This window comes from Apium graveolens, chromosome 1, assembly GCF_009905375.1.
Source record: "Apium graveolens cultivar Ventura chromosome 1, ASM990537v1, whole genome shotgun sequence".
NCBI classification, from domain to species: domain Eukaryota; kingdom Viridiplantae; phylum Streptophyta; class Magnoliopsida; order Apiales; family Apiaceae; genus Apium; species Apium graveolens.
In genome coordinates this window covers 100,317,208-100,332,832 of record NC_133647.1, presented here as the reverse complement: position 1 = coordinate 100,332,832, position 15,625 = coordinate 100,317,208, and the positions used below count along the sequence as shown (strand labels likewise).

At 34.8% G+C, this 15,625-nt stretch overlaps 1 pseudogene; it reads right to left on the bottom strand.

Moving 5' to 3' along the window:
- Window positions 1-4,295: 4,295 nt before the first annotated feature.
- LOC141692355 (G-type lectin S-receptor-like serine/threonine-protein kinase At5g24080) lies at window positions 4,296-6,117 on the bottom strand (annotated as a pseudogene).
- Window positions 6,118-15,625: the final 9,508 nt, after the last annotated feature.

The window sequence follows — 15,625 nt, the reverse complement described above, 5'->3', positions numbered from 1 at the left end:
TTTTCTTATATATTTATAAATTCACATTTATTATAAATATAAATAATACTTTAAACACATATATATTTACATATTTGTGATTAATAATATTATTTATATACTTCGTTGCATAAATAATGAAAGAAGATATAATAAGTATACTATATATATTTGGATATCATTATTATGAATATTTGGATATCATTGTTATCATAACAATGATATCATTGTTATCATAACAATGATAAAATATATTATATAAACATGTTTATTTTTTGCTGAACTTAAATGTTTTCAACGAAGTAATGTTTCACTAAAATATTCCATGTAAACTAATACATTTTTACGATGATCTAGTTGCTAACACATGTATTCTTCGGAATCTCTAATAATACCATATCCGATTTAAATTAGAAAAAAGCCCGGCCCGATCCGATCCGGCCCGAAAAAAGTCCGGTTAGGCCCGCCTCGAGGGCCCAAACGGGCTTTGACATTTCCGGAAAGCCCGGCCCGGTCAAAGCCCGGGCTTTTTAAGGCCTGGTCAAAGCCCGTCCTGGTGGGCCTTTTGTGCATCTCTACCATCGATACACAAAGTGTAACCATAGGGGGTCTTTGGTTACACTTTTACCTATGTTACTAAAGGTTCTAAAAGTTTTACTATAAACCCCTATTGTAGCACAAGCAAATCCAACACCATCAAATTTTCAAAAAGTGTAACCATAGCCCAATTTTTTGCTTTAGGTAACACTTTTTGGCCATTTTTACACTTTTTGGGTGTTGCTAGAGGCCATATATGGTGTAGTAACGACACATATCATTTAATCCTTGCATTTTCAACTCTATACTTGAGTTATCATATCAATTATATACCCTTATAACTAGACGACTTAATCCTTCCTTTTTCAATACTTAATTCGAACCCAAAACAATCAAACAAATCACATATCTCTTAGAAATTACACATGCATTCACTTAGCATCAAATCAATCACTTTTATATCTATATTCCATTCGTCTATAACCACAAAACACAACCCAAGAATCAAACATCAACATACAAGCATCACAATTTCATAAAAAGTTGGGATCAATTCACCACCCATTCCTTTAAATCATCTTTTAGCCTAAACGCTTACATGCAAAACTTTATCTTGACATCCATCCAAGTTTTTATTTCGACTCTCACTAGTAACTAATGCAATTAGCACATAAACTCACAAAATCAACTCAATCTTCTTTTAGCCATAAGACCCATTCGGGGTTTTCAAAAGAAACACACATGCATAGATAAGTTTTGACATGCAAAGTTCTAAATCACAATTTCAACTTGTTTTAAGCCTTAACTTGGACATTCAATTCATTTCCCTTAAAAAAATCAAACCTACTTACTCGATTATACTCAAATCTTACATGCAATCATCAATTCACTTCTTTTAAACCAATAACCATTCTAAATTCCCACTATTATTCTAAAAGAATAATCCACAATCATTTTGTTCAACAAAAATCAATTTAATAACTTCAAAAATCAAAAACCCATTCGGTTTTTAGGCAATCACCACATGCAAATACCGAAATTAAGTTTTATGAATATTAGAGCTCACTAATAAGATCATCACTCACCATCGGTTTACCGGAGTTCATCACCGGTGGTGGTGGCTTCACGGTGGTGCCTTAATTCGAGGGTTCCCAACCACAAAACCCCAATTTTTCATCAGTTCCTCAAAATAACTAATATGCACAACTTAGATATCATTCATTTGCAAGGAATCATGCTTAAACAAAGTAACAACAAGAACAACAAGAACCGAGAGGTTCTCGGTGAACATCGAACACACACAACGCACATAAACCTACATGCAAGTGTGTTCTTGCATCTTTAGAGTATACGAAGCTTAAATCTTGATTCAAGATTGAATTTTAATGGAGTTTATGGAAGGAACAAGAAGAGAGAGGGATTATACCGAGAGAGAGAGAAGAGAAAGCCGAGAGAGATGAGAGAAAAAGAGAGAGTGAACCCGGTGAGAAAAAACAAAAAGGGGAGGGGAGTGAGGTTATATATAGTGAGTAGCCAAGGGTATAAAGGTCTTTTACCCACTAGCTTCTTGGATTTTCCCTTCATTCTTTAATTCCAATATCTAAGCTAATTTCCAATTTCTCTCGGATTTATCTAAGAATAATTTTGATAAATGAATAGCCCTCTCGGAAAATATGGGAAAGCAAAGAATAAAATTTTAAAACGTAGATCTCGAAATTAGCTTTCCAGCCATATTTTCAGAATAATTTTTGAGCGAACGGTTGATTAAATACGGATTTTATAAGATTGCGCTGAAAATAGCATTTTAACACCATAAAATCATTTTGAAATGCGACGATCACGAAATAAATCCGTCTATCATTTTTAGAAAGTCTCTAGGACTATTTTGAAGAGAACAAAACAAATTTCACGCCTTGACCATTCTCGAATAATTTTATAGAAATATATAAAGGTTCAAAAACCTTATTTTAATTTAAATAAATCCCTTATATCCATTTAAAATTAATAGATCACGTAATCATGCATACAGGAAAGCAAGCACAAATATATCCACACATCACAACTCATATTTAACCATACAATTTCCCCTTTTTATTATTATTATCCTTTTTCGCGTATCGGGTCACATTCTGCCTGACGGCCCAACGCTCAGCGTTTCATTTAAGCTTCACAATCAATTATCTTACCAATTGACACATAACTAGAACATAATCCTCACTTAAACATTCCATTTCACATATCAACACATATTTCGCTTGTAAATACTTTAATCCCTTTTTAAAATGGGTTCCGTTCTACCAGACGGCCCGACAACACAGCTTAACCCCTTTGCTGACACTTTAAATTGGAACGCATCTATCTACGCTCCTAGATACTATTATACAATAAAGACAATTAACCATCACTTAGTCACATAATCTATAATCACACCACAGAAGTCATACTTTATTCACTTAATTACGTTGCGAAATTCTCAGTCGCTACAATGATGAGTCCAATTACGGGCTAATCGTTATCTTAGGATTCTAGCAGATTTATTTATGGATTTCTCTAGTTGATTTGTTTCGATGCCTTAGTGTGTGGTGATTGTATGATAACCTAGTATTGGTTGTGCTTATTCGTCTTATGAGCGTCGCGAACTTATAAGATAGCGTGTTAATTCTTAATGAAGAGACAGTGAATTTAAGGATTTAGAATTTGCCATGCTAGCATAGGTTAATGTGTTATTATTATGCATGATTCGTAAGTAATTTTAACCATCTTACTTGCCCTATGTAATCACGATAGATAACTTGTGCATTAAACCGTTATGTTGTCAAATTTTATAGACATATAGGGTCTCAATATAATTGGTGTCTATTCAGCTTCTATCTCTTTTGTGGATGTCTGGTATTAGGGTATTCATACAATGAAAGTTGGCATTTATCAATTTCGTGTTATCTGATTAGTGTCATCACCATTACATGCTAATGTTAAGAACGAAAAGGCTATTGAATGAAGTACTTAATGAAGTTAGAATCCCATGTTTGTGTCATATATTTCTTCAACTCTCTTTAATCTCTTAGTTAATGTTCTCTAGTATAATTCTCAATAGTTAATCATAGTATAATCAAAACCCAAATTGTTATTCGTCTTAGCATTGAATAATAGTCATATCATTGTTGTATAAGTGCATAAATCACATAGTTAATTTAACCAGTCTCTGTGGAAACGAACTAGAAATAATTCTATATTACTTACGATCGCGTATACTTGCGTGAATTATTAGCGCGTGTTTAGCGACTAACAATTAGCTATGGACAAATGGAAAAGAGATCAAATGGGGCTGAAAAATTGGATGTTGTCATGATAAATGAAAAGTAAATCACACTTATCCTCCGTAATAAGCTCTAGAGACTTAAGTATTTCAGAGGCCAGCGCTTGTCAAAATTTTAGAAACAAATATGTTTAATGTTTCTTGCCAAAAGTTTCATTTGCAAGACAACTTATGCTTAGAGATTTAAACTATTATTAGGAAAACCCCTTTGGCCATAAGTTTTACTAGCACCGCTTATGAAAAATAAATAGGCCAGATAGTCCCAACTACATGTCAGTGTGTATTAAGTTTGGATAACTTTCCAAATATGTGCCTTCAGTTCGTTTAAATAATCAACTATGACGTAGTTGCTAATGGATGAAAATGGACCCGAGAGCTTGCAAATTGTGTTCTTAAAGCAAGATAAACAAGTTTTTTGCCTAAAAAGCCAGCTTAACTGAATTAAAAAACATAGTGTGTTCGATATCATTCGTGTATGTCGCTATATGAATATTATTTACTCTGGTACAAGACATCACATTGGGATGTTTAACAACTGCCTACATAAATATAGCCAAAATTATACTGCAGATTAGGCCAAGGGAAATATAGTAACTGGTCATCTTTGTTGAAGAATATTGCTGGTTTTTTTGGTTCTCTGATCTCAGCCGTCCCTTCCAACATCATAGCCACATTCCCCATCGCTAGTCTCATCTATGGTCTATCCTGTAGGCACCACATTACCGTCTTCACCATCCGGTTCTCCATATCAAAGTATGCCCGACTAACATATGTGTGTTTGATCTGACGGTCCAAATTATCCTCTACATTCATTTCCTTGAAACCCTTATCGAATGCCCACAGGAAAATACCAGTATTCTCTGTCCTCCCGAGATCCTTGTATCTCTTTATTCCTCACTCCACAAACAATTTCCAACAGGACCATTCGAACAATATAAACACCAGCTTTTCAGTTGATTGTGTGTGATTTGGCCCATTCAGGTGCCATGTACCCGGAAGTCCCTTGAATTATGGATATGTTCACAACGTTTTCTTGCTCTTTCTTTTTAAATTTATCCAATCCAAAATCTGCTACCTTGGGGCAAAAAACATCCCGTAAAACTATGTTCTCTGGCTTGATGTCACCCTGTATTACCCACTCTAAACACTCTTCATGGAGGTATGCAATTGCTCTTGCCTCACCTAAAGCAATTCGGTATCTTATAATTCAATCCGGTACTGGTTTTCTCTCAGTATCTGCATAAGTATCTTTTTCTGGCTCATCGCTTGAAGACCTGTTTTTTTCAATGCAAAATATGTACTTGTCAACTGAACCATTAGGCACATACCCATATACAAGTATCCGATGACCCAATTCAGCACAAAATCCCCATAGCCGAACCAAATTGAGGTGTTGCATCATGGCAACAATAGTGACCTCGGCCCAAAAATCATGAAACTCTCCTTTCTTTTCTTCAGCTGCTTTAATATTATTCAAGCATTTAACTGCTACAACGCGGTGATCAGGTAACTCTCCTCTATAAACATCTCCAAACCCACCTCTACAAATAATATTGGAAAAATTATTGGTAGCGTATTTGAGTTCCGCATAATGAACCCTTTTCGTACAGCAGCTGGTAAAAATTCAAGCCCAAAATTTTGACCCATGTCAATGTATTTCACATACTTCTTCAGGAAAGCCCAAAAATATAAAACTCTCCACTAATAAGCTCATCAACAAAAAGAGTACTTAATGTCACTATGTTCCGGGCTGTAGAACTAGATTCTTCTGATCATTCAGGCAGGATGTACCGAACTGTGCATGTTGTCTCAAGCACATTCGTCATGCCAATGAGGGATGAATTTTCATTTTCAGAGCTAGACTCACTGAGAACAGTGATGGCCTCTATACCTAGAGACCAGTATCCATGTACTGCCCTATATAACTATAATACACAATAACCACAACCATCATATTTGAATGAAAACCCGAGACACTTCGGGTCTCTCATACATTGTGCCTCACAGTTTGCACAGTTCCAAGCGTTAACGTCTGTCTGGTTTGAACTGCCTCTGAAAAGAACATATTTCAACCGAATGAACTTTTTCTTTATTGGGACATTTATGGGACTATTCCCTTCACAGGAGCCATCTACTTTGCTACAGTAACCATACGAACAGACACAAGAGGTAGCATTAGACTTACCGAAATTAGTACAAATAGAGTTGGCACCACATATGACCTGTATTTGACGTAATTCGAAAATTGCTTGCCAATAAAAGTAAACTATGTATAGCAGTTTTTCTCATAGCATTCTACTTGATGCCTTACGTTTACCACATTATGATTTGATTTTTTGTATTGTAGGCATGAAAAGACTATTTTCACCCTTTGGGAAGAACGGGCGATCCAATTTCATACCTCGCTCACGGAGATCAAAGATTCTGCAATGTTTGTTGTCATTATTGGACTACTAGCAAAAACAATTTCTGGTATGCAACATTACAATATAATCCTATATTTCTTTACTTTTACTATAGTGCAGTACACTGTTTGTGCACCACCTAGCATTTTTTGCCAGCTAAAAGCTTTTTCAAAAGGTTCAATAACCCATAAATAGCACTTCCCCTTCAATTTTATGCAGATAATGCATCACTGTCCAGCACTGATGTAACAAAGACTTACTTCAACATTAAATACCCACCTCTTCTTGAGTTAAAGGATAAGGTTGCAACAAACGCCGGGAAAGACATCGACTCACTTTCCCCGCCAACAATCAAGCAGTTTGTAACCATGGATGACAAAACTATGCTAGAACTACATATTCAATCTATTTTGGATCTCCAAATCCCCCCGACAACGATGTAACAAAAACATGCCAAAGACCTCTCCACATTCACAGACCAATTTCTGCCACTCATAAAATAAACTAAATGGGAGAACAACACACGTATCACTAATATACTATTGTTTCTTGTGCATCTTATACGTTGCCTCTTCCGGGGGGAAATTATCGGTTTGCTAAATGGGAATGGTGTTATGGATTCAACCAATAAAACAACGGAAAAACAAAAACTTTTAAATCCCTACCGCAAGATCTATGTATAATGACTGGATAATTATGGTGAATAGATATTTACCTTAATAAAGCTTTCTTCTGATTTTGATGAACGTTCTGATCTTGATGAACCAACACAACAGCCCTCCTTTCGAAGGTCTGCTCTCCAAGGTATCCACACGAACGTCCGATCGTCCAACGATCACCTGAGGCGGTACTAGCTGATTTGGTTGCCTCTTTGTCTCTCTCTAGCCTCTTTAAGATGTAGAGCTGCTAGGTTTTCACAAAAAAATATGATATTTCTTTCAAAACCTAAAAATACACATCTTAATGTATATATAGGGAGAGAGGGGATTCGGGCATAACCCTAATCATAATGGGCTTCTCAAAGGACCCATTCTGATTTTGGGTTTATATTTTATTAAATTCGAATTCTAATATATATACAATAAGTAAGTCTCAATTAATTAATTTAATAATTAAATTCGAATTAACAACAATAAAATATTTAAATTCATAATTTATATAATATTTCGTTTTAACGTTCTTTGTGTGTGACCCTTTAGGTTATTACATCGACAATAATTTTATTTTCTAATAATAAAATTATAAACAATGAGTGGCATCTAGTAATACATCATTACTCCCCAAGTAATAATAATAATTGGTGATCCAATTAAACCTTTCGTGAATAATGTACAATGTAATATAATCCCTTTAGCCGTATATTATAGATCAAACTCAAGGCATGCATTGTGTCATCCCCTGTTAACGTTTAATCCTTCTTTCCTTGATCAATGAGTAGACTATTAAACAAATTAGTATTTGAGCACGACCATGCATTTTATAGTCTTACTCAATCAAGAGGCCAATAATATCACTCATTTAATAAAGGAGGGCTAAATCTCATTTAGATCATTCATATTTCTCATACGATTCATAATATACATAATGTCTACTTTTATTATTACCTGATCAAGGATAACTTTCAATAGTATCAAAGTATATTAATTCTCGAATATAATTATAATAATTTCAGGTCAAAGGACCAATACATCATTATCACTGCGAAATTAACTTATGACACTTTAAACATGTAGTATCTCACAATGGGTCAATCCAGCACCATGTATTTAATACGTGTGTCTGGGTTTTGACTTTAGTATCACCATACCTATGAATAATGAGATGTGATCATCAGTCAACAAACACACTAGTCTCAACGTATTTATTATCGTGCCTTAACAATTATACTTGACTGGGGACCTTTAGGAATATCAATACTATTCTCATAATCTCATTTCTAAGTCACGTACTTAGAGATATAGATTTACATATCATATTCCAAGGACATTTATTAATCTAACATTTTATCGTAAAAAATAAAGATATAATAAATTATTAAATAATAATCAATAAAATCATAATTAATAATCCAAATATTTCATAATATAAATATAATAGTGTTGTCTCTAGGGCACAAACACTAACAATCTCCCACTTACACTAGAGCCAATCACCCATGTATCTAATACCCATGGAACTAGTATGACCTTCGTGCTTTTGCTGCGACAAAGCCTTAGTCCGTGGGTCTGCAACATTATCATCAATATGCACTTTACATATATGTATATATCCACTTTCATTAATCTCTCGAAGAAGGTGATATCTCCTAAGTATATGCTTTTCCCGGGAATGGGACCTTGGTTCTTTAGCCTGCGTAATGGCTCCATTATTATCACAATAAAGATCAATTGGATCTGTGATCGATGGAACCACACCAAGTCCCGTTATGAATTTCCGTATCCAAACAGCCTCCTTGGCTGCTTCACTGGCAGCAATATGCTCAGCTTTCTTTGTATAATCAGCTACTGTCTCTTGTTTTGAACTCTTCAAGCTTACAGCACCACCATTAAGGAAAAACATAAAACCTGATTGAGATATTGAATCGTCTCTGTCTGTCTGGAAGCTGACATCAGTGTAACCCTTTACAACCAGCTTCTCATCTCCTCCATACACCAAGAATGAATCTTTAGTCCTCTTCAAGTACTTAAGAATATTTTTGACAGCTGTCCAGTGACCCTCACCTGGATTAGACAGGTATCTGCTCGTCATGCTCAAGGCATACAAAATATCAGGACGAGTACATATCATTGCATACATTATAGATCCAATTACCGAAACATATGGAACTTTGCTCATACGGCCCTTATCATCTAATGATTTAGGGCAGTTGTCTTTTGAAATCAATATCCCATGAGACAGTGGGACATATCCTCATTTTACCTCTTACATGCCAAAATGATGTAATACTTTGTCATTGTATATACTATGACTTAGGCCGATTAATTTCCTTGATCTATCTCTATATATCTTGATCCCTAATATATAGGTAGCATCGCCTAAGTCCTTCATCGAGAAACTATTTCCCAACCAAGTCTTAACACCCTGTAGAGAAGGTATGTCATTCCCTATTAGTAATATTTCATCTATATATAGTACTAGGAATTCCACATGGCTCTCACAAACCTTGTTATAAACACATGGTTCATCTTCATTTTGAATAAAGCCAAATTCTTTGATTGTTTCATCAAAACGACGATTCCATCTCCTTGAGGTTTGCTTCAATCCATAAATCAATCGAAGCAACTTACAGACCATCTTAGAAAACTTGGGATCGATAGAACCCTCAGGTTGTATCATGTATACATCCTCTTCAAGGCTACCATTTAAAAAAGCGGTTTTGACATCCATTTGCCAAATCTCATAGTCGTAGTAAGCAGCTATTGCTAGCAAAATCCTGATGGACTTGACCATAGCAACTGGTGAAAAGGTCTCATCATAGTTTATACCATGAATTTGTTTGAAACCTTTTACCACCAGTCGCGCTTTATAGGTCTGTACTTTACCATCCATATCAGTTTTCTTCTTGAAAACCCACTTGCACCCTATAGGTTTTACCCCTTCAGGTGGATCAACTAAATCCATACTTTATTTTGATACATGGATTCCATTTCGGATTTCATGGCCTCTAGCCATCTCTCGGATTCTGGATTGTTTATAGCTTCTTGGTAGGTAAAAGGCTCATCATTATCTATGAGCATTACATCATCATCTTGAGTCAAGAGAATTCCAAAATATCTCTCTGGCTCATGACGAGACCTACTAGATCTACGAACAACCTGTGTTTCCGGAGCAGGAACATCTTGATGTACTTCGTGCCCACTTTCCAACTCTAGTTCAATGTTATTTTGTACAACTCGATCTTCACCGAGATCTATAGTCCTCCCACTAATTTTCTTGAAAAGTAACTCTCTTTTGAGAAATACAGCGGTTCGAGCTACAAACACTTTGTTCTCGGTAGGATTATATAAACTATACCCTTTAGTTTCTTCAGGATATCTCAAAAAATAACATTTATCCGATTTTGGTCTTAGCTTTTCAGATACCAAGTGTTTCATATACGCTTCACATCCCCATACTTTCATAAATGACATGCTGTGACGTTTCTCAGTCCATATCTCATATGGAGTTTTTTGAACCGATTTAGTTGGAACTCGGTTTAGTATATATACAGTCGTTTCTAGAGCATAACCCCAGAAACTTATTAAAAGATCTGCTAGACTCATCATCGATCGTGCCATGTCCAACAAGGTACGATTTGTCCTTTCAGAAACTCCATTCCATTGAGGTGTTCCAGGAGAAGTAAGCTGTGATATGATACCACACTCCTTCAAGAAACCTTTAAACTCGAGGCTTAAGTATTCTCCTCCACGATTTGATCGTAGGAATTTTATACTTTCCCCTGTTTTCTTTTCTACTTCAACTTTGTATTCTTTTAACTTTTCAAAAGAATCGGATTTGTTCTTCAAAAGATATACATATCCATATCTACTGAAATCGTCAGTAAATGTAATGAAGTAGTAAAAGCCACCTTTTGCCATCATACACATTGGACCACACATATCACTATGTATAAGTCTTAATCGTTCGGTGGCCCTTTCACCTTGTTCGGTAAAAGGAGCTTTAGCCATTTTTCCAATGAGACAAGATTTGCATTCTTCGTATGATTCAAAATCAACTTATCCAAGTTACCATCTTGATGTGTTCTGGAAATGCATTTCTCATTTATGTGACCTAAACGACAATGTCAAAGGTTTGTTTGATTTGAGTTTTTCATCTTAATACGTTTATTATCATTATTTATGTCATAGACAGGAGTATCTAAATCAAGAACATATAAAGCAGTAAACAAACGTGCAACCCTATAGGTAACATTATTGAATGAAAAGGAACAACTATTGTTCTGAATCAAAAACGAAAAACCTTTCTTGTCCAAACAAGAAACCGAAATAATGTTTCTGCAAATTGCAGGCACGTAAAAACAGTTATCTAGTTCTAAAACAAGCCCAGTGGGCAACGATAAATGATAGTTTCTACAGCCAAAACAGCAACCTTTGCTCCATTTCCAACTCGTAGGTCGACTTCTCCCTTCGCCAATGTCTTACTTCCCTGCAATTCCTGCACATTTATAAAAATGTGAGAACCACATCCAGTATCTAATATCCAAGATGTAGAAGTAGACAAATTGAATTCTATAAAATAAATACCTGAATCAGAAGCAGCAAGAACAACCTTCTTCTTCTTCAGATCCTCCAAATAAGCATGACAGTTCCTCTTCCAATGACCTGATTTTTTGCAATAGTGACAATCACCAACCTTTTGGAACACCGCCTTTTGTCTTCAAATCCTTGGTCGGATCAAGTTTTGGATTGAAATTAGATTTATATCCCATCTTCCTCTTGCCTTTCCATTTACCCTTTCATTTGGCCTTCCCCTTATTCACCTTCAACATGAGAGCAGGGGACGCCTTTTGAACATTGGTCTCAATAGTTTTCAACATAGCCAACAATTCAGTGGTGTTCTTATCTATCTCATTCATATTATAATTCATCACAAATTGAGAATAACTTTTATTTAAAGATTACAAAATTAGATCAATCTGGTGCTCCATAGCAATCGGGGCACCCAATTTGGCAAGGTACTCAATATACCCTATCATCCTTAGAATATGCGGTCCAACCGGATCACGTTCTCCCTGCTTACATGCATGCAATGATTTGAAAGTATCAAACCTCTCCCGACGAGCTTGTCCTTCAAACATACGTTTAAGGTGCTCAATAATCCATATTCTCATGTTGTTTCTGAAGTTTTGCACTCATGGTCGCTAACATGAGACACTGAACATCCGTGTCATCATCGATATGTTTCTGATAAATATTATGTTGAGCACGGGATGCTTCTTCAGGGAGAGGTGCAGGGCGAGGGAGATCTATTACATAGAGTTTGCGCTCTTGTTTGAGGATAATTCTCAAGTTCCTCTGCCAGTCAAGGAAGTTTGTTTCGTCAGCTTTTCTTTCTCAAGGACTGATCGAATAGAGAAGTTGTTTGAATTGATTGCCATTTGATATCTACAATGTTTAAAATGCATAAGATAAATTAGTCTACAGATGATTATTAAATTATATTTAAGTGATTATTCATATATATTCAAAATATATATCTCCTACTATTTTTATCAAATTAATAGCCCTAACTATTAATTCGGAAAAAATATCTTCTATATACTTTCTAGTGAGCTAAGATCCAAGATTCAATAAGATACACAACATTTGTCAATTATATCAACTATATAACTCTTGGATAGTTTAGTGGAACAACTATTATTCATATTATCTAATAAATCTCACCAAACTCTATGCCTCTAAGTTCACAATCCTATTGTGATAACTTAGTTAAGTCAAACCCAAAGGTCTAAAAAGTATCATATACTTCAACACGCCGTCCCACGATAGATGGGAGTACTTCGCTCTAGCGAACCCACTCCTTATCAATCTAGGGGTTAACGCGTTGGACATATTAGAAGGCATCTAAACAACTTAATATAAACATTAGGTTTTTGTTAATATTATAACGATCATGATCCCATCATAAAGAGATTCCCAATTTTTCCTTGAATAAAATACTTCAAATCAATACTCGTCAATGGTTTGATTTCCAGGTAGTGGAGGAGTCACACCGGTCTCGCTTAAAACCCCCAGCCTTACAAGTTCAATGAACCCGCTGTTGACAAAATCGCCCCATGTCGAAAATAAAGAAGATTTGCATTTCAATCTGTGTTTCATAAACACGAGAATGTCATAATTATTTGTAAATTTTAAAATCTTGAGTCGTTACAGATTTTATCTTGTTTAGCAGGCATGGCATGGGTGACACATTTAATACATACATTCATGCATGATTAATCTAATTAAAGCATGCATCATTAATTATTCTATACATACATTTATACATCAATATGTAAAGTGCGGTATGTAAACGTACTTGGTTATGGCCTTTATCCGATGTGATCCTTTCAAGCTAATGAAAGAATCAAGGTCAATCTATGGTTAAAAATATAAATACAATTACAATTACAAGTTTTCATTCTTCTTGTCTCGATTGCCTCTTTCTCTCTCTCTCTCTAGCCTCTCTAAGATGTAGAGCTGCTAGGGTTTTCACAAAAACATGATATTTCTTTCAAAACCTAAAATATTCATCTTAATGTATATATAGGGAGAGAGGGGATTCGGGCATAACCCTGATCATAATGGGCTTCTCAAAGGACCCATTCTGATTTTGGGTTTATATTTTATTAAATTCGAATTCTCATATATATACAATAATCAAGTCTCAATTAATTAATTTAATAATTAAATTTGAATTAACAACAATAAAAAATATAAATTTATAATTTAAATAACATTCCGTTTTAACGTTCTTTGTGTGTGACCCTTTAGGTTATTACGTTGGCGATAATTTTATTTTCTAATAATAAAATTATAAACAATGAGTGGCATCTAGTAATACATCATTGATCCCCAAGTAATAATAAAAATAATTGGTGATTCAATTAAACCTTTCGTGAATAATGTACAATGTAATATAATCCCTTTAGCCTTATATTATAGATCAAACACGAGGCATGCATTGTGTCATCCCATGTTAACGTTTAATCCTTCTTTCCTTGATCAATGAGTAAACTATTAAACAAATCAGTATTTGAGCACGGCCATGCATTTTATAGTCTTACTCAAACAAGAGGCCAATAATATCATTCCTTTAATAAAGGAGGGCTAAATCCCATCTAGATCATTCATATGATTCATAATATACCAATATTTAATTTTATTATTACCCAGTCAAGGATAACTTTTAATAGTATCAAAGTATATTAATCCTCGTATAAAAATATAATGATTTCAGGTCAAAGGACCAATACATCATTATCACTGTGAGATTAACTTATGACACTTTAAACATGCAGTATCTCACAACGGGTTAATCCAACACCATCTATTTAATACATGTGCCTGCGTTTTGACTTTAGTATCACCATACCTATGATCAGTGAGATGTGATCATCAGTCAACAAACACACTAGTCTCAATGTATTTATTATTGTCTCTTAACAATAATACTTGACTAGGGACCTTTAGTAATATCAATACTATTCTCTTAATCTCATTTCTAAGTCACGTACGTATATATATAGATTTACATATCATATTCCAAGGATATTTATTAATCTAACATTTTATCGCAGAAAATAAAGATAAAATAAATTACTAAAGAATATTCTATAGAATCATAATTAATAATTCAAATGTTTTATAATATAAACATAATAGTGTTGTCCCGAGGCCACAAACACTAACAAATGGGTGGTACTATAACTGTTGCTCCATATGTACTCGGGCAGTGCGTCTTCTGGAAGGTACTTATCGCTGTAATAGCTGCACTGAATATGCAACTCCCATCACAAAACGGTAACTGCTCCTCATACACCATACACATCTCATTTTATGTAAATGATAGTCCTAACTAGACATTTCTTTCAAGCTACACTATTCAACACAATTTTACACAACAGGAAACATGGAACCATAAAAAAACTAAAAAACAATACTGTATCTTAAACCAAGACTTAACACTATTAAAAATAATGTAAAGATTTTATGTTCTTAATCCAGAGTATTGCATTCTCGCCCATCTATATAAACATTGTGATATAATACAAACTTACTCCTTTCAAGCATGATTTTAAACATATATTCAACTGAGTACCGTCAACAGACTTATCGAAATGATCGTGTTCTTTGGTATATCAAATTTATTTACTTCATTTTGCCTTCCTCTATCATTCCAGTACAACTTAAGGGAATGCTTACTTTCTAATTCGCTATGATTATTCCAACTGTAGTTATAGGGTTGTGGTTAGCGTTGAGGACGACACAGGAACAACAACTTCAACACTCTTCAACAAGGAAGCAGAACAACTAATTGGGGTTCCTCTACAGAAAGTCATGGCCGACATTGACGAGGTAACCAACTCTCAAACTTATATTAAAATTGACCTCCATGTCCACAACTGTTAATAACAACTTCAATGATTGCAGAGTACAAGCATGACAACACCTCCTGTCATTGTCAAAAACATTGTTGGAAAAACATGTGCTTTCCAGATTAAGGTTACTACCTACAATATAACCACAGTTGCGAGGAATATACTGTTACCCGCGTCTTAGAGATTCCACCTGTTGTTGATAAATCGCCAGATCATGGTACGGTTGAAAATGTGAAGAAAAAGCAGAAGATTGCTTGAAGATTTTAAGAACTACGGAGTTCGAAATAAAGTATATATGCTGCTATATGC